Here is a 20282-nt window from a genome sequence, read left to right as displayed (position 1 = left end):
TTCATGGATCTCATCCGCAAACTGTGTACACAAGTCAAAACTAAAATTTACGAGCGCCACGACTACTGAGCCCACGCGCCACAACTACTGAAGCCCGCGCGCCTAGAGCCCGTGCTCCGCAACAAGAGAAGCCACCGCGATGAGAAGCCCGTGCACCACAACGAAGAGTAGCCCCCGCTCGCCGCAACTAGAGAAAGCCTGCGCGCAGCAACGAAGACCCAATGCAGCCATAAATAAATAAATAAATATTTTAAAAATAAATAAATAAAAAGTTTCTGTGACCATAATTCATTAAGTACACACACAAAATTCTTCTGGATTGAGCAGCAGTAAATTCCAATTAATCAAATCATCATAAGTATATTGCAAACTTTGACAATTATTAAACATAAAAGATAAGATCTTATTGGAAATACATCTCTTAATGAGAGGAACTGGGTTTATTTTCCAATGATTAGCTCATGGGTCTGTGGATGCCTCATTATTACAATGAAACATTTTGGCATAACCTGGCATCACTGCTTTTCTTTTTAGAGATGCGATCCCTGAGAAACTCTTTTCAAATAAGTAAGGGAAGCAGGAATTCCCTGGCGGTCCAGTGGTTAGGACACTGCACTTTCACCGCCGGGGCTCCGGTTCAGTCCCTGGTTGGGAAACTAAGATCCCGCAAGCCACATGGTGCGGCCAAAATAATAATAATAAGTGAAATAATGAAGTATTCTACTCAGAGCAGTGTTAGTCATATCTTTGAAATCTGTGTAAGTCACAGCCCCAGAATCACTTTGTCATCTCTACTCAAAAATCACATTCAGGGAATTCCCTGGCAGTCCAGTGGTAAGACTCTGTGCTTCCACTTCAGGGGCCACGGGTTCGATCCCCGGTCAGGGAAATAAGATCCCACAGGCGGCGCGGTGCAGCCACACACACACACAAAATTACATTTCGGTCCCCACAACGTGGTAAAAGCAAGCAGCCCAAACCACCTGACTTGCAAGGAAGCGCCTCCAGGCCCTCATGCATCACCCCTTTGTCTGGAGCCCAGGGGTTTTTTTTTTTTACACACGCCCCAGAACACGCCAGACAAAGAGATGTGCCCTTTTTCTGCAAAGTGGGAGACGGACTTGTTCTCAGGGGATCCATTTCAGAAGAGGGTATATACATGGGTGATGAACATCTGGAATTGCTTCCCTCGCCCGGACCGCCGACCCCATTTCCTTCACCCACTGCTGCACGGCTCCGTCAGCCCTCAGGCCCCTCAAGAGCTGAGCTGACCTGCCCCAAATCTATCTCCCTCCCCAGCTCCCAAGCACCCTCATCGCCTCTCCCCACGCTGCTGCCACCGGCACCAGTGCATCAAAGCAAATCCCATCAAGCCATCGTCCTGCTAGACACCATCTCCTCTGCCTGTAAAGTACCTCCTCTGGGGGACAGAGTGAAGCCAGGTGTCGCCAGGCAAAGGATGCAAGCCTCAGCTTCTGACCCTCTGACCCCTGGCTGAGAAGGGCCAGACCCAGGAGAAGACAGGCTAGTGGTTAAAAGGAGGGACCCTGGAATAGGACCACCTGGACAGTTACCAGCAGTTACTGGAAGATAACCTTGAGTGACATCTCTGACCCCTGGGAGCCAGTTCCCTCAACTACAGAAGATAAGGACACTCCCTTTCTTACAGGGCATGTATAAAGATTAAGTGATTAAAGGTACGTCATGTGCTTAGCGAAGTGCCCCGCACATGGCAAATGACAGCAAGGTCTCAGTACACCCAGCCGCCATCACCTTGAAAGAAACAACCAAAGTCTAACATGGAGCGTCCACATCCACTGCAAGTTGGGGACGCCTGGTCCTCCAGCCTCACGTCCAGTCTCCCCCCACCACTTGCCTGCAAGCTCCCTGGGAGCCCCGTCTCAAGTCTCCTCTGCTGACCCCACTCTTCTTCCAGGACTCTCAGGGTTGGCGTGCCCCAAAGCCCAGCCCTTTGACCCCTTCTCTTCTCTATCCACACCCCCTTAGCAGTCTCTGTTAAGTCTCCAGGCTTTAAACATTTATATGTTGATAATTTCCAAATGTGTGTCACCAGACAGACCCCTCCCTTCCCCCCTGGATGCCCAGGGGACATCTCAACGTGGACACAGACAAAGTCCTGGTCTCCCCCCAGACCTGCATCTACATCTCCTTCCCCATTCCACGTGCTGGCACACTCCACCCCCACAGACGCTCATGCCTGAAACATCCCACGTCTAGCCCCTGAGAAATCCCGCTGGCTCTACCTTCAAAACACACCCAGGACCTGATCTCTTCTCACCCCCTCTGCTGTCACGAGCCCCGGGCAGATCCCTCCCCCTCTCCTGCCAGGATTACTGCCCTGGCTCCTCTCCTAACGGGCCCTCCCTGCTTCAGGCTTGATTTCAACACAAGCCAGCAGAGTGATCTTTTGAAAACCTCATCACCTCCTCAGCTCAAAGCCCAGCAGAGACTCCGTATTGCCCTCGTAGTAAACGTCCTGGAGAGGGAACAGTCTGACCGCCTGGCCTCTCTGACCTCACCCTCTACTACTTTCCGCCTCACTCACTCTGTTCCAGCTACACTGCGTCCCTTGTTCTCCTTAAATCTCGCCAGTAGGCAATTTCCTGTTTTGCCTCAGCTGTTTCCTCTGCCTGGAAACCTCTCCCACCGAGACCCCCGCACGGGTACATCACTCCACGACTTCAGCTCCTTGCTCACATCTCATCTGCTCAAGGAGCTCCGCCCTGAGCTGACCACGGACTCAGATGCAGGCGCCCGCCTCAGAGCATCCCTCCCCTCCAAGGGTCTCCCGGGATGCTCTGTCCCAGGACTGGTCATACCTGGGCCTCTGAGGATGTGAGAGGAGAACATCCACCTTGCTGCATGTCTCCTCCAGCCCACGCTAGGACCTGTGAAGAAACCATCCAGATTTCACAGGCGTCAAATCAACTGTCCCAGCTCACCAGGTTCCTAACCACTGAGACTCAGAGCCGTGTCTGCCTGACGCCCGTCTGCACCGGGTCGGGCCCGGCTGACCGCCGGCACTCCGCGTCCTTGCCCTGCCCGCGGCAATATCTGCTTGCCTCCGGTTCCAGACCGAGTCAAACGAAAGGCAGGTAGCCTAGGGTTTTTGTTTGTTTGTTCTCTTACTGCCAAGTCATTGTATTATGGCCATCAACCTAAGCTGGCAAAAAAACACAGCAGATTTTCAATCCAGTTCACGTCTTCAGCCCTGTGAATTACACACTAGCTCTGAGCAGAAAACTCACTAAGTTAGGATCTTTCCCTGAGCCCCTCCGGCCTCCTGGGTGGTTATTTGCAGCTCTTCTGCCGTTTCCCCCTAAATTGCTCACTGAGAGAAAGCAAGGATTCCAACCCACTGAGGACGTTCTTCCCATAGTTTAACGTTACTGGCCGGTGAGTAGTCACGTTTACGAGCTAGAGGCGCTCTCCACGGGGACATCAGGGCTTAGGGTCCTGCCTGGGTGCAAACTCTCACTCTACCACGGCGAGGTAGTAGATTTAGTCTCTGAGTGGGTATGATTTAGTCTCTGAGTTTTCATACACCCGGCTTGAAGGTATTAAAAGTACAAGCTGCTCGGGACTTCCCTGGTGGTCCAGTGGTTAAGACTCCACGCTCCCAATGCAGGGTGCAAGGGTTCGATCCCTGGTTGGGGAACTGAGATCCCGCATGCCACAGGGTGCGGCCAAAAAAAAAAAAACAGGAAAAAAATGTACAAGTTGCACCTCTGTAGGTGACTGAGGCCGGGATGGAGAAGGCAGTGGACGCACCTGGCACCGTGGCCGGCGTAAGAAGCAGGCACACAGGGCAGCGCCTGTGTCACTTCACAGATGGGTTCAGGGACACTGGTCACCAGGGCTCAGCCATGCAGAGACCAGAGGCCGCTCCCCACTCGTGACGCAAACACGCTGGAGGATGACCACGTAAACTGGCCCCATAGTAAATTTCCACCTTGTGAAATGACTTTAGGGTGTTGGTTAATACCGGTGAACAGACATTTCTGACTTCCTGGAATGTGTGCACTCTCTTTAGTCCCAGATACTAACTTTAAAGGAACCACCTTTAGAGTGTGAAAATAAAATAGCACTTACAAATACAAATTATTCCGACTTTTATCTCCATCTGTAGTCCACGTTCCCATCAGGAGTTCTATAAACTTTCCTTCTGGTTCGAAGGAAACGGCAGCTTCCTGCCACTTCCGCTGTCGGTACAGTTGTAGTCATACCTGCTCAGGGGCTCTCCAACTACATGATCAAAATAGGAAAACAGACTTCCGAAAAGCTCAACTACAGTTAGATATCAACTATCAATATCTGGTTCACTACTATATTTTGTTTGTTTGTTATTACTTATTTCAAACTAATTCAAGAAGCTTAATTATGCAAAACTTCAGAATAATGGCCAAGAAGAATTTTCTCCTGTTCTCTAAACCACACGAGACAACTGCTAGACCATTTATATTTGTTTTCCCTTTCTAAGAACGGGAAGAAGTATTTAAAGAATTTCAGCAACACATTACCAGTCAGAAAGAGCACTTACCAGGCTGTTAGAAATCTCCAAAGACAAGTTTTAAAGTTAATACTAAGTTACTCTGTATCGATGCAATAGCCCTTTCCAGTTTTCTTACTGGCATTTAAATTAGCCACATACCAGCTCACAGTTTGTCTGCAGTACTTTCCCTGGGTGCAAAACATTTGACTCAGCAAAGACCAGGTGACTCAGCACATTCAAACTGCAGACCTCAGGTTTACAGGGTGGATCCCTTCCTGTCCTCTTGCAAATACTGCTGAGAAGATATCAGGGTGGGATCTTTTGTTTTTTAATTTAAGGTTTGAAATGTCAAAGAATCGAAACATACGCCTCTCTAGCAAAAAAAAAAATAGAATAGAATAAAATAAATATAGAACGGAGAAAAGAGAAATAAGATTTTCATAAAAAACAATTCTAATCTGATTGCTAAAACGATTGTTGGACTTAACTGCATTAGCATTTAAATTGCCCCAGTAGGACGCGGGGGAAATAGCCCCCTGGTGTTAAAAATGTTGGGAAGACGGTGAGGTTTGCACCTTTCCTTCTCCTATTGTTGAAGTGGAGCCAGTTTTTTCCACCAGCAGGATAAACAGTTAAGATAAAACAGGCCTGGAGAGATCGAATCTTGTTTACGAAAAGGCAAATAAACTAGTTTTGTGTTTTTTTTTTTAGTTACACAGACGATAAAGCCAAGAATATTGAACCCTAGGCTTTTCTAGTGGCCTGTGTGTTAGTGGTTCCCAAACCTTGCAGATGATCAAAACCACAAAGGAGGTTTTTATAAATATAGATTTACGGTCCCCTTCCGGCTCCCTGTTGTGATTCAGTAGGTGTGGGGTAGGGCCCAGGAATCTCTAAAACACTCGCCCAAGTGACCCCTAAGGCCGGCCGGGTCTGCGATCAAACAGAGCTGATAAAACACAAAAGTGCAGCAAAACAAGAGGTGGATCCCACCCGCCACCCCCAGCCCAACTGCTCATTGTACGGTGAAAAGTCAAAGAGTACTTTAAGATGTAGTTGAATGCATCTTCTTAGGGGAAAGCTGTTGGAAATATGAGTGACATTCTTAACTGTCTTAACTTTTAAAATTCCCAATGAAAGTCTAACTTTAAAAAGTTATTTTAGGACATGATCTTGTCTCCCAGGTCCTGTTTAGAGTGATGAGCTACACACATCTTTGTCTGAAACAAAGACTCCTTAGCCAGGCCCCACGCTGGCTAATATCCTTCCATTCGCTCCTATAATCTTCTCAGCCACCCCTGGAGGCGGTTCCAGTTATCCCCATTTTACAGACGAGGAAGTGGAGCCTAAGAGAAGCGAATTGTTCTAGTGATAAAGCCAAGATTTCAACCAAGGGCTTCCACTGGTCTGTTGGTTGGTTGGTTGTTTGGAGGAGTTTATACCTGAGAGTTGGATCCATTCAAATCATAGGCTCTCTGGTCTGGTGTCATCCTTATACATTTGGCAAACACTGGCTGCGTTGGGCATCGGGCCAGCCTGGGCAGACCCGGAGAAGGCCGACAAGTCCCTGCCTGGGAAGGGCCTTCCGGGCCCCTTCACGGGGCGGAGAGGGGCGAAAGGGAACGATCTCCTGTGGTTCTCCTGGGCCTGGTCCAACCTTCTGTCTCCGGGGGCTGTGGGAACTGCCCTTCTGATTGAGAAACGGGTTCCCCCAGATGATGGGCCCCCGGCGCCTTGGTGAGACGGGCTGCTGCGAGCCCTCTTTGAAAGGCTTCGCAGAGGATGTGGCTTGCGAGCTGAATGTGGAAGGACGAAAAGATGTCGGTAGGCAAACGGGAGGGAGGGTGCTCTAGGCCCCGCGTGGCCTGTGCTGCGCCCGCCCCTTCACCTGGTCTAGCAGGAGACCTGGGGGCAGAGGTGCAGCCGGGCAGGAGAGGGGAGAGAAGGAAAAGACCGAGGAGGGGCTTCACGCAACGTGCGGAGTTTGGACTAAAAGATGCAAAGGGAACCAACCATGGTTTCTAAGAGCGGAGTCAAAGGACTAAAGTTGTATTTCAGAAAGACACTGAAGACTTGTCACAGGGTGGAGAAGAAGGGGCCGCGTGAGAGGCACAGGGTCTGAGATATCAGGTGGAAGTTTGTTGCGACTACTGGGGCCAAACTGGGGGTCGTGACCCTGACGCTGGAGAATGTCTGAGGTCAGGGCGTGAGCTCAGGAGTCAGGAGGCTGGCCAAAAGCTGGCTCCACACCTCCAGCCTGCATCCCGGGCACGCCTGCGTGGCTGACGGAGGAGGGAAGAGTCCAGGTTTTCTCCCAGGCTTCTCCACGGGTGGGTGCAGACCCACGTGGTCAGCCAGGCTGGGGATGGCCTGAAACAGAAGGCGGGGTGGGGCGGGGCAGGGGGGCTTGGTTTAGAACAGGCTGAGCCGGGGAGGCCTACAGGATTTTGCTTTATTAATGGTTAGCTGGAAAGACGGGGGGAAAGAGGGGTCAGGGCTAGAAGAGGAGACTCACGAGGCATTCGGGGTCATATCTGGAGCTTTGGGAATGGAGTTTCAGGGACCAGGATTTCCTAGGGCCTATGGACGGGAAACCAACACAGCATACAGAGAGCCTCTCAACAAGCGCGCACTGAGGGCCAGCTGCAAGCCAGGCGCTGCCCCGGAGCCCAAGGCCCGAAGGAGCAGACGAGCCCCAGGTGCAGGGGTGGGGGGACCTCCAAGCGGCAGGAAGGTGGGGCGCAGACGGAGGGCAGGGGTGTCCGGTGCCCGGGGGAGGCTCCTGCACCAGGAGAGTCCTGGATGTGTGAGCTGAGACCTGAGATACACAAACATCGCCTGAGAGCTCCCCAGATTCAAGGCTCCTTCTAGGCCTTTCGTGTATTATCCCCTTTAATCCTTATAAGAGCCCAAGGATGTCGCTACTGTTATTATCCCCACCTTAAAAATAAGGAAACCCAACCACAGACGTGATGAGTAACCTGCCCACACAGCCAGTGAGCTGGTACGGAAGACCCTGACCCAGGCAGTCGAGCTCCAGACAGAGGCCGTGCTCTCACCTTCTGCACAAATTGTCTCTCACTGTCTGACAAACGGTCAGAGAAAAGGAGAGCTCGAGAAGGAAGAAGCGACCCGCAGTGTATCTTAGTGGTCAAGAGCACAAAGGCTGTGCCTAGAAATAGTAGTGGTTGGTGTTTGCTATGTTAGTATTTAAAGCATGGCCGCTTCACAGAGCCATTTGGGTCAGAAGCCCCAAATTTAAAGGCAGGCTTACTTGTTCACTAATTCTGTAACCTGGGGACAAGTAACGACCTCTGTGAAGCTCAGTTTTTTCATCTGTAAGAGAAATCTAAAACACAACTCAAAGATAGTCCTGAAGATAAAGGGACTTAACTCGTAGGAAAATGTATTTCATTCTCTCTACACAACGTTATGTTCATAGCTGGTGATGCTGGAGAAAGGTCCCCACTACGGTTAACACACCATCACTTCTTCATCACGGGCTAAACCTCAGAGTGGACACAGCATCGAAAACAAGATTGTTGATTACTGTTAAGTATAAATCACTCATTGTTATTCTGAGAACAACCCTGGGTGGGGTGGGAAAAGTCCCGTTGAGACCTACAACTGGTCTTACCGATTATTAAGGAAAATTAAATTTCTTTTATTTATCACTTTATTTGAACGTCAGCTTGGACCCACCAAAGGAAAGTTGGTTTCACCGAAACTCAGTTCATTCCAAAGTGACTCCAGGGACTGCCCTGGTGGTCCAGTGGTTAAGACTCTGCACTTCCACTGCAGGGGGCGCAGGTTCCATCCCTGGTCAGGGAACAGAAATCCCACATGCCGCGTGATGCGGCCAAAAAGGAAAAGAAAAGACACAAAGTTGACTCCATCAGAAAATCAGAAAGGACAGGCTTCCTCTGCACTGTACCTCTTCCCCCTCTACCTACTCATTCTAGGTAGACACAAAACAGCAAAACGAAAGCACACATTAGCTTTTGGGAAGAACGGACACCAAGGTCCCAAAGCAGTTTGCAAAGTGCCGTGAGAGGCACCATCCTGGGCTGTGGACGTCCAGAAGGATCCTCTGGGCCAGCACACTCAGGGATGGCTATGCAGAGGGTTGGATCACCGCTCGAGAGGGCGCTGCCTCTCCCGGCAGCTGCCACGCTCCTAGCCCGTCCAGGCACCCAGCCCCGAGGGCAGCCCTGGGCTTCCGTGCACCTGGGCCCGTGAGTGAGGCCCACGCCACATCTTAGGAGGAACAGCGCCTCCCTGAGTACCTGCCCTTCTAAGGCTCCCACCTGGGTGGGTATGGCCGCGACTCCCGACAGCAGGCCCCCAACACACACACCATACAAAATCACACTGACCTTCCTCCATTTTGCTTTCTTCACGCACTTAAAACTATGAAAAGTTATCTTGTTCGTATCTTTACTGGTTTCTTTTCTGCCCCTCCCCACCCTCTGCTCCATCACAGCCTAAATATTGTCTTTCTTGTTCGCCGTTATACCCCCAGCCCCTGGCAGGAAGCAACGAACTCAATAAATATTTATTGAATCAATAAAGAAACGCAGAAGAGCATGATCAAGCTGCAGAGGTAGAAAAGGAAAAGCTGAGTCTGGGAACGTGGTGAGCGGCTCGCTCTGGAGCAGCTGCCCAGGGGCCTGGCTGCCCTTGGACCTGGAAGGAGGGCAGGGCCCCCGGCAGAGTTTGACCAGGAGCACCTTGGAATAGAGTGGATGGAAGTGAAGCTAGAAAACCCAAGAGAAAACCACGTCCCCCCCTAAAATCAGCAACAATTAAGAAGTCTGCCGGGGATGCCACGTACAGCACAGCATTGACAGTACTGTCCTGCATGTTTGAAAGTCGCTACGAGATTAGATCTTGAAAGTTCTCATTACAAGAAAAAAACTTTGTTCTAATAAATAAAAATAATTCGACCAGCATTGGAGAACATTGGGGAAAGAGCTGAACATCGATTTGGTACTATCTCTTAAAAGTGAAATTGGGAATACTCACAAGGTAGCAATTCTAGATGTAAACATCAAGTCTAAGGAAACTATTCCCTATATCTGACTTAGGGAAAAGTAATACAAGCATTATTATGATTACTTTTTTTTTTTTTTTTTGGCAGTGCCACGCAGCATGCGGGATGTTAGTTCCCCGACCGGGAATCGAACCCGTGCCCCTTGCATTGGAAACTCGGAGTCCTAACCACTGGACCACCAGCGAAGTCCCAACCATTATTTATATTAGTGAAAAAATTTTAACAATCTGCATATCCACTAATGAAATAATTAATAAAATGTGATATTATGCATATCACGAAATACCAGATGGCAATTAAAAACAAGTGTGTACGTACAATATATGTGTATATATAGAGATAGATCTCAAAAACAATGTTCAGTGAAAGTAAGCAAATAATAGAACAATAGGTAGGTATGGACCCATGTATATAAATATATATATACACTCATGAAACAACGCAACGTACTAATTATGAGTACATGTAAATATATATAAGATATTTTAAAAGCACGTATCAAACTGAACATGGGCTCCGTGAGGTGAGGACAGAGGAGGGAATGGGATTAGTATTTAAAGGGAACTTGACCTTATCTCCAACACTTCATTCACTTAAAGAACTGAAACAAATGTAACAAAAAAGATAACGGTTGTTAGTTATTGATGATGGGAATATAGTACAGTTTCTACTGGGAATAAGAAGAGAGATGTTGGACACAGATGGAAAAACTAAAAGGATTTCAGGAGTAGCTGGATTAGTAGAGTAGAAAGAAGGCTGAAAGAAGAGGAGTTAAATATTATACTTTTTTTAATGATGAGAGGCTGGCTGCACCATTAAAAGAACGAAAAAACATTGAGCTCCATATTAGAAAGGTTTGCTCTATTAATGAGATATCCAGGTGATGCCCAACAAGAAGTCAGAATTCAAAAACCCAAGCTGTACTAACAGTTGTCCAGGGAAAGTGAGAAATAAAATGGTTGCCTGCATCGCTTTCCTTAACTCTCTCTCTCTCTCTCTCTCTCTCTCTCTCTCTCTCTCACACACACACACACACACACACACACACACACACACACACACAATTCTGTAAGGTCCCTAGAGAAACCCAAGGACCTTGGCTTTACTCAGCCAATGTTAGTCTCCCTCTTGGAAAGTCAGGTTCCTAAATTTTAATGTACTTTTCTAAAACGCCTGGGGGTCTGATCTCTGCTAATCAATTAACTATTCTAGTAAGGCAACTTGGCAACTGTCTCCTTTCAGTAAACAACACAATTACTAGAGCAAATAAGGACCCAAATTCACACTGTTTAAACAAAAAATTTCAAACATAAAACTCTTTTTGAAACCAAACTCCTTAGTCTTTCATAAAGATAAACTTCCACTTATCCAAAGAATGCATTTATCTTTTTTTTTTTTTTATGTTGGGGGTAGGAGTTTATTAATTAATTAATTTATTTTTGCTGTGTTGGGTCTTCGTTTCTGTGCGAGGGCTTTCTCTAGTTGCGGCAAGCGGGGGCCACTCTTCATCGCGGTGCGCGGGACTCTCACTATCGCGGCCTCTCTTGTTGCGGAGCACAGGCTCCAGACGCGCAGGCTCAGTAGCTGTGGCTCACGGGCCCAGCCCCTCCGCGGCATGTGGGATCCTCCCAGACCAGGGCTCGAACCCGTGTCCCCTGCATTGGCAGGCAGATCCTCAACCACTTGCCACCAGGGAAGCCCCCAGAATGCATTTATCTTTATTCAAGGGTGCCCCCTCCAATGTTTCATATTTACACGTTTGCATAGTGACTTTCTACCCTTTTGTAATGTGTTTTGCAACCCCTGAAAAAGTCAATAGTCTCAGCTCTTCTGTAAAGAGGGACACACAAGACAGTGGTCAGGATGACTCACGGGCAGAGTTAATATTGGAACACAGGAGCCTGGAGCCTGGCATTCCCAGTTCCTAAAGCCGCTGGCTTCCGCTAACCCCATAGAATCTACGCCTTCACGGGACTAGGCTTCTTGGAGGCCTCGGGGACTGGAATGTTAGTTTCCAAAACTTTCTCCTTGCAAAGCCGTCAGCAGTCAGAAATAAGAGCTGGCCTGCAGGTTGGAGTCCTTCATCATTTAAGAACACCTGAATGGAAGGGATTCCACCGTTCAACCTTTGCTTTTTAATAAGGCGTAACTAAATTTCACCGATACAAACTAACAATCTCCTCAATTCATGTAACATTGCTGGTGAGTTTTTTTTAAAGAGTCCTCTGTTCAGACTGGGTCACATTCAAATCAGGGGTACTGTTAGAACTCTCCATGTTGTGCCTTTGCTGGAGTTGGTGCTATCTTGGACGTGATGAGCTCCTCACAGCCTGGAGGCTGGTCAGCTGGGACTGACCTTATAAAGCCAACAGTTAGGGGCTGCGTATAAAAGGACTTAAGGGATTATTTTACCAGAATAAAGTTGCTATGTAGCCATCCTGTGTAAATGGCATTTCTTTCCATTAACGAATTGAAGAGTCCATAAAGCACCTGAAATTAAATGATGGCTTAAAAAAATAAACTAACATACTAAAATTGAGGTTTACCGACAAGATCGGGTGTTTTCACTTAAAAAAAACCCAACAACAACCCGCTGTGGTTTCTGACTGTGCCCTTTTCATGGGATTTTAAAACACTTTTACAAACTTTTTTCACTATCACATATTTCTCATTCGAGTTTTATAAGTTAAAAAAAAAGGGAGCTAAATAACTTACCCTAAGTCGCAGAGCTCGATCATAGCAGAAATCAAATAAAAGCCCAAGTTTATTTAAGGATCTGATAAAGTGTATACTTTTTGCTAGGCTGTAGTACCTCCTTATTTTATGTCCCTTAAAAAATAATTGTTTCCATAGCAGTGAGTGGTAACATCGACATAGAAAAGGGAGCCATTGTTCATCATAGCAGGTCCTTTCTTGAAGCAACGAAAACAATCAAAAATAAGCTATAAAAATAATGTCTTATAATTTTACCTACAAGTTCAAGCCTTCATCGTATTCATTCATTAAAACACCACAAATCTTCCTTTCCTTTTGCTAAAATATTCTCAAACTGGCGTGCAAAGCACCAAAATGCACGTCAGCCACAACACACACAGATCCATCACTCAACCTCGGTCCATTAGTCTCGCCAAGGTCAGTATCGAGTATTCCTGAAATTTTCACTTGTAGAATGAATAGATGTTTTGTAAGGATTATCTATTCAGGCAGAAAAAAAGGGGGGGAGGGAACGAAAACAAGAAACAATTAGCTATTCAACTGGCACTGAGCAAATTCCAAGTATGAAATCCTTTGTTTGTTTTGATTTTGTTTTTGTTTTTCTTACCTACCTTGGGACTCCAGCGCGTGAAAAGAAATACATCTTGTGAGATATTTCTAGAGCCTTTTCCACAGACCTCTGTGGGGACGTTGATGTCAGCCTTGGCTTTATTTTGCAGCCGGGGACTGGAACCCAGAGCGGTCTATTTGCATTTCAACGCCCTTCTTTTGTTTCCTGGAACTCCAGAGGCTCACCCCATTCAAATAACAGGTAAGGCAGTTAGATCATTCTAATGACCCTAGAAAACTCAAAGGAGGAAACGTGCAAACAAAGCGGTTATTTTAGCTAAATCTGCCTCAGAGAAGGAAGCGTGATGGAGGGGCAGAGGGGGGAGGGGGAGGCGGCAGGGCCCAGCTCTGCCTTCCTGGAATCCCCCCTCAATAAATATCAATGAGATGTTCAGATGCTCCTATAGGCGCTCACAGGTCACAGTATCGCATCTGATTCTGAGAGGAACAGCCTCTGTCCTTTCTGCTGAAGGAGCGCTCCTATAGAGCGGGAACAAGGTGAAAAGAAAAATCCGTGTTAGGGGGAAGCAGTTAGAGAAATCAGGTAAAGACCCAGCCATCCCAGGACCTGAAGGACATTTAACCCAGATGCTGCTGGTATACCATTCCCGTCACGCCCCCTCAGATGACCGCATGGTCATGTGACCCGGAAGGCAGCTTTCCAAGAGTTTACTCATCTGAGAGGTGTTGGCAGATAAATATTTGCAAAACTGCACACTTTAACAGGCAAATGCCTCAGGGTCCATGTTGAAGGTCAGTGTTTGGGAAAAGACTACAATCATGATGAGGCCACACAGTCACAGATTAGAGACGGGAGGGACATGAAAGTTCATTTCCTCAAGGCCCTTAGTTATGCAGCCAGTTTGCGCCGGGCTGGGAAACTTGGGGTAGGTCTCTGGGCTCCCGATCCCATGCTCTTTGGATTTTGGTTACCAAACCTGCTTAGGTAGGATCCTAGGACTTTGGGAGGGTCTAGTATATGGATTCCAGGACTTGGCAAGTCAGCCTGGGATGAAGATGTATCTGCCTAGATTTCAAAGGCCCGACCCATCACCACCACTGAGTTGGACATCCGGCTCTTTGATAAGCATCTCTCCTTCCAACCTGCCTGACCTCCAGTGCCACCTGTTCTCAGGAATGATGGAGCCCCCGGTCTACGTTCTCCCCATTCACCAGCCCCCTGCTTCTTTCACTTTCCTCCTTCCTCAGTTCAGATTCCGCAATCTGTTATCACATCCTTCTCGCCAACCCCGTAAACTCCCTTCCCCTTTGTATTTCCTGCAAATCCATCCAGGAAGCCATCAGCCCTGGAGGAAGGCGGGCATCTCCTTTCCCTTTACCTGCAGGTGAGCAGTTCAAACTCTGCTGGAGAACCTCCAAAGGAAGGGGGGTTCATGGCCACCAAGTTCAAATGGGCCCCAGCACTGCCCAGCACCTGTATTCTGTTTCTCCCTTCAGCTCAGTCACCACCGTCCTTAAACTTCCAACACACCTGTCTTGGCCCTCACCTCTTCCAGTGGGGAGGGCTCGCAGACCTCCTTCCAGCCACGGCCCTGCCTTACCTCCTGGTTCAAGATGCCTGGGAACCCCTCCTCCTGGGCTTCGCTTTCTCTCCGCACCATCACCCACGGCACCTCATCTCAAATCACACATCGATTCCATCCTAAAAGCCTATTGGTTCTGCCTTCAAAATATATTCGAACCAACCATTTCTCATCATCACCAGCAGGACCATCTCATCCAAGACTCAATCGTGTCTCATCCAGACGATTAACAGCCCCCAGCTTTCACCGCTGCCCTGTTACAGTCTATTCTCAACACGGCGGCCCCAGTGATCGTAACTTGAGCGTGTTCATCCTCTGCTTGACACCTTCCAGTGGGTAAACCTCTCCATTTACCCAGAGCAAACCCAAAGTCCCTACAAAGGCCTGTAAGACTCTCTCGGCACTGTCCCATAGAACCTTCTGTGGTCATGGAAATGATCTATAGCCCACTGTCAACGCAGTAGCCACCAGCGATGCTACGTGTGGGAAGTGAGCCCCGGGAACGTGGGTGTTACAGTTGAGGATATAACTTTGGGGGGTGGGGGGGGTGCCCGAGCTGCACGGCTTGCAGGATATTAGTTCCGCGATCAGGGACTGAACCCACGCCCTCGCTGAGTCCTAACCACTGGACCACTGGGGAATTCCTGAGGATATTAATTTTTTTTTGGTCCCTCTGTGCGGCATGCGGGATCTTAGTTCCCCGACCCAGGATCGAACCCCGGCCCCCCTGCAGTGGGAGCATGGAGTCTTCACCAAAGGACCACCAGAGAAGTCCCTAAATTTTTAATTAAAAACAAACTTAATTAACTTTCATTAAAATAGTCACCTGTGGCTACCATATTGGAGAACACAGCTCTGTGTGATCTCCCCCTTCCACCTGGTCCCCCTTCCCTGACTACATCACACCATAAAAGCCCCCTTGAAATCAGGCAACGCGCCACGCCTCTGCTCAAAGTCTGCATGGCTTCCCTTCTGACTCAAAATAAAAGCCAAAGAATGTCCTTATCTTAACCTAGGGGCTCTCTGAGGCCTGGCCACCCCACACCCTCCCTGGTCAGTCCCCACCCATTCTCCTCCTGGTCTGCTCCAGCCACAAACAACACTGGCCTGTGCAGGTGACGGTACCAAGGACACTGCTCCTGCTGCAGCTGCCTCAGGGCCTTTGCTCACGCTCTTCTCTCTCTGGGACGTCTTCCCCCAATATTCTCGTCGCCAGTTCAGAGCCCCCGCACTTCCTGCAGGACAGGCCCCGGTGTCTTCCCGTGAGAGGATCTGATCCAACCTTATTTGACCTGAAGGCCCTGCCCCAAACCCACCCTGCGCTCTTCTGCTCCCTGTCTCCATGCCTTTTCTTTAGAGATCTTATCTCCATCTGATAAATAAATCATGTTTGTTTACTTGTTTATTGTCTCTCTCCCCCAGCAGGGCAGGGCCTCTGTCTGTTTTGTTCACAGCAGTATTCCTATTACCTGAAACAGTGCCTGACACGCAAAAAAAAAAAAAAAAAAAAAAGCTGAATTTGAGGAAGGAACGTGGATGGCTTTATGGTGCTAAAAACTACTTCCCTTCCAACTGTCTCCGTCCTTTAGGCCACCCTCCTGCAGCTATTCCCTGGGGAGAGCTGAGAACTGGGTTCCTCTCTAAATATAGTATCCTCACTATACTATATATATGCAAGAGGCCAGCTGGGTGCTTTAACTGCATTGGTTCTAATCCACACAACAAGCAGAACCAGAGAGGTGAGGTAGGCTGCTCAGGTTCAGCAGACGTGAGCCTCACCTTGCCTCTCCAGGTGGCGTTTCCATAAACAACAGAAAATCCTTCTGCGGGCAGCTACAGAGACAAACGTGTGCCAGTGACCACGCAGCCTCATGCTTAAACCTCTCTTCTTACTCTATGCCTTCTTAGGAGGAAATGAGCATAATTACTTTCATAACAGACCAAATGAAAAATAATTCAGCATTGCTAACAGGAAGTGAATCCTGAGCGAACCCACTTTCACCCTTTATCCCTCCCCTAAATGGCCCAAGTCTCTCTTATCAAATTGCCTTCAGATTTTCAAAATGCTATGCTAAATAAAATATGATCGGTCTTCATTTCTGAAGATGTTGCTGCTGAGATTGCTATTTTTTATGCTAAAAATGTTTGCAGTCAGCAAACAAAGTCATGGCCAGTAAATTCCGGACCAGTCCCACAGACTGGGTCAACTTCCCGTCAACCCGCTGGACAGGAGTGAATGCTCTTTTTTTTTCTTTCTCCCTGGGTTTTATGTTTAACATATTAATGCGGAGCAGGGATGACCTAAGTATATTCAAGCCACAGGGAGTTAAAACAGTGTTCGCTATTAGTCCTAATGCTATAGGCCGTGAAGCCTCGGAAATGGAAATGGAAAACTGTAAACACAGGTTTATGTCTCACGTCCTGTTCTTCTCCGCTGTTGCCTGACGGCAGCACCAGTGAACGGGGAAATTACATCTTTGGCTACAGAAATGCAGACACGACTGGTGTCACCCACTGGACAGAAATCCTAAAAATTCTTAAGGACTTTGGATGTTTCCACATGTTTCCAACATGCTCGCTTGTCAGAGGCGGAAACCCAGGTCAAGCGGTTTGCTGCAAAACACAGGCGCTGTGATGCACGCAGGCATCTTGACTTCCGTGCAATCCATGTGTTTTCACTGAAACCTAATGATTCCACTCCAACTGGTACAGGGGGGAGGGAGAGAGAGAGAGAGGGAGACAAAGAGAGAGAGAGAAGTTCCACGGAAGGGCTGCATATGACTCTTTGATGCTATTCGCAGTTATGAATTGAAAATTACTTTTCAAAACTACTTCCCTCAAAATACCCAGACACCTGGCCCCAGGCTGCCAACCTAATGCTAAAATAGGCACCTTGACCCACTCACCCCGGGACTTCAACCACTCAGCTGCCTTTGACCACAGCGACAGGTGACCCCTGCCAAGAGAAATATGAACGACTCTGGGAACCGATTACAAAATTGGGATTGATCCAAACTTTCCAAAAGTGATGGCTCTGTTGTTTGGAATGTCCTGCAGCCAGAACATTTTTCTCAACAAGTCAGCTCTGTGTAATGAAAGCAATTAGAAGAAATTCGGACGTGCACACATCTCTCTCTGCCTAATGTGGGAATAATAATTAACTGCCCCAGAATCCAAGCACTGGCTCACGGCTGATGATTCACCTTTAAAGTTGCGCAAAGAAAAAGGTCAAACCTTTTGTAAAGCAATTTAACAGTGTGGCCCAAGAGTCATAAAGATGTCAATTCCCTTTGACACAGTAATCTTATTGCTGGAAACCGATCTTCAGAGATGACGCAAAGGAAAAAAAGATGTACACGACGAAATCTGAAGCAACCTAAATGCCCGATGATAGGAAATATGTTAATTACGTACGGTACACCTTCCTAGTGAAATATTACACAGCCGTTAAGAGGAATTAAGAAGAGTGTCACGATATGGGGACGATGCCAGGGTCGGCATTACTGTCAGACACAGTGAGATCATACAGGCACATGGCTCCGCCTCTGGAAGACCCCTGACTCACGCCCTTGGTCGGAGAATCTGTATCCCAGGCCCCTCCTGCTTCCAGAGAGGACATGGCTTGTGAAAAGCTGTGGGTCCACCCCCTGAGAGGAGCAGCACCCTCCTGGACACAGCTACAGCTCTCCTCGGGTAGACGGAGGGGACGGGGTGGGGGGGCTGCCCCTGGCGCTGGGGGCTGCTTCCAAAAGGGGTTAATCATCCCCACAGACGGTGCAGGGGAGGACCCCCGCCTACACAGCCGTTCATACAGATACTGGTCCTTGATGTTTACACGTGAAAGGAGACACAGAGTGGATCTGTTATACAAAGCATTAAGTGTATGGGGGGAAATCTACTGAATTCTACAGTTTTGTCTCATTGTTTTGAGATCGAAATGTTCCTAAGAACTCAGGAATCTGCCTAGGGAAGCAGAGCTTTTGCTCAGCTAATGCTTAGTAAACTCAGACACAGTCATCGTGGTGTGTCTGTAAACAAGAAGAAATGAAAACAGTCCCCATTGTCATTACTGATATATGTGACTTACAGTGTTTCAAATGAATGCTTTTGTCCATAGTTCTTCAAAGGGAAAATTTTAAACTCTACAGGATTTGTTCTTATCTGTGGAGCTTTTCCTAAACCGTTGTGCCTCTGTTGCTCAAAAACTGCTGCGACCTTGGGTCAAGGAGACACTGGCTCTGGTGCTCGACAGAAAATGTGCTTCTCACACTAAAATGGCCACTTAAGCAGGAATGTGGAAATGATTTATCTCGCAGTGTTTGGAGTTGGATCTTCCCTCCAGATATGTCAGGACCGCATAATCCGTCAGGGACAACTGGTTATATGCTCCCAAACAAAGAAGAACGCTCTGATGGCCAAAAGAGTTGAGTATCTAGCATACCAAAATCACCTTAATAAAAGTTAAATTACCCACGTCCCAAAGAACACAATCACCGACAATACAAATAACGTTTGTTTGTTTTTTTAGCCACGCCACGCATGTGGGATCTTAGCTCCCAGACCAGAGATCAAACCCAGGCCCCCTGCAGTGGAAGCTCGGAGTCCTAACCACTGGACCACCAGGGAATTCCCTAAATATGTTTAAGGGTTAAGAGCGGCAGAGCATATTGTAAACTGCGTCTATTTACGTCACATAAAGATTGCCTTCCAAATATGACAGGAAGCAGTGACATTCACAGAATATTAGTATAAAGTCAGAAAGAAAAAGAAAAGGAATCAAGTGTCATAACGAGAGGCTATTTATTTGTTCACTTCAGTATCTCCAGGACCTAGTAGGTTCTCAAATAAATATGTGTTGAACAACAAATGCATAAATGCACAAATAAAGAAACAGAGCTCATCAAAATAGAAACACAGTTTGTAACGTGAAGTTAGAGAGGCACGCGTACTTCCCTTCACAAGCCAGAGGAGAGGCTCTATCCAAAAATGGATGTTGGCTACATATATACTGTATTTAAAAACTGGGTGCTGAAATTTAGGTACAGAGGCTACATTTGAACCAAACTGGGGCAAAAAAGGCTGTCTCAGTAGACTCAGTCATGTTCGAGTTCCACGAGATGCTTGGTCAAATTGCCTAGCAGGTTTGGAGCACCTCACCTCAACCCCACCCCACCTTAATCTCCTCCACCCCTAATTCACCATTTCAGTTTTGCACACTAATGGGCTCAGAGGCTGGGACTGTTAGGAGGAGACACCCACCGCCCAAGATGCATCTTCACTTTCCAGAGTCCCGTCTAAAGCAGCCCCATCCACACCCCACCCTGGCTCGGGGTCCCGGGTCCTTCTGCGCAGCACTTATCAAAATCCAGTTATCTTGTTTTCTCTTCTCCATCTGTGACTCCCACTAGAATGCTACTCCCAGGAGAGCAGAACCTGCACTGTCCTAGCTTATCAGTGTCTTCCAGAACCTGACACAGTGCCTGGTACGTGGTAGATATTCAAATTCTTAAGAATGAATGAAGGACTAAAAGAACACTAGATCCAAGGGCAAGGTAAATACCTTATCAGTGACCACAGGAAGAACCCTGTAAACATGGTCTCAGACTGCTTACGCTAGGCTGCTATAGGACAGTACAGAATTCTGTTTTGAAGTAAGATTTGGTAAAAGGCTTTCTGAGTAATTGACTTTATTCTCCGTGGATGAAGGATCCAAGCCTCCCCATTGCAGATAGAGTTCTAAGAAAAATCTTCACAGTTCAAAGTTCAAACTGCTCTCAAATTTAAGGTATGGTCTACGTTCCTAAGAGTACATTTTTTAACTGACATATTAACACCTGCAGGATTCCAG

At 47.7% G+C, this 20282-nt stretch overlaps 1 long non-coding RNA gene across 1 annotated transcript in view; it reads right to left on the bottom strand.

Annotated features, from left to right (window-relative positions):
* Positions 1–5048, bottom strand: part of LOC141278934 (uncharacterized) — a 36266-nt gene extending 31218 nt beyond the window's left edge. Inside the window, exon 1 of the long non-coding RNA XR_012332373.1 lies at positions 4562–5048. This is a non-coding gene — a long non-coding RNA (uncharacterized lncRNA). The remainder of the gene's footprint in view (positions 1–4561) is intronic.
* Between the last annotated feature and the right edge of the window lie 15234 nt (positions 5049–20282).

Source organism: Tursiops truncatus, chromosome 1, assembly GCF_011762595.2.
Source record: "Tursiops truncatus isolate mTurTru1 chromosome 1, mTurTru1.mat.Y, whole genome shotgun sequence".
Classification (NCBI taxonomy): Eukaryota; Metazoa; Chordata; class Mammalia; order Artiodactyla; family Delphinidae; genus Tursiops; species Tursiops truncatus.
The sequence above is the reverse complement of the archived record's forward strand: the minus strand, read 5'-3'. Positions and strand labels throughout refer to the sequence as shown.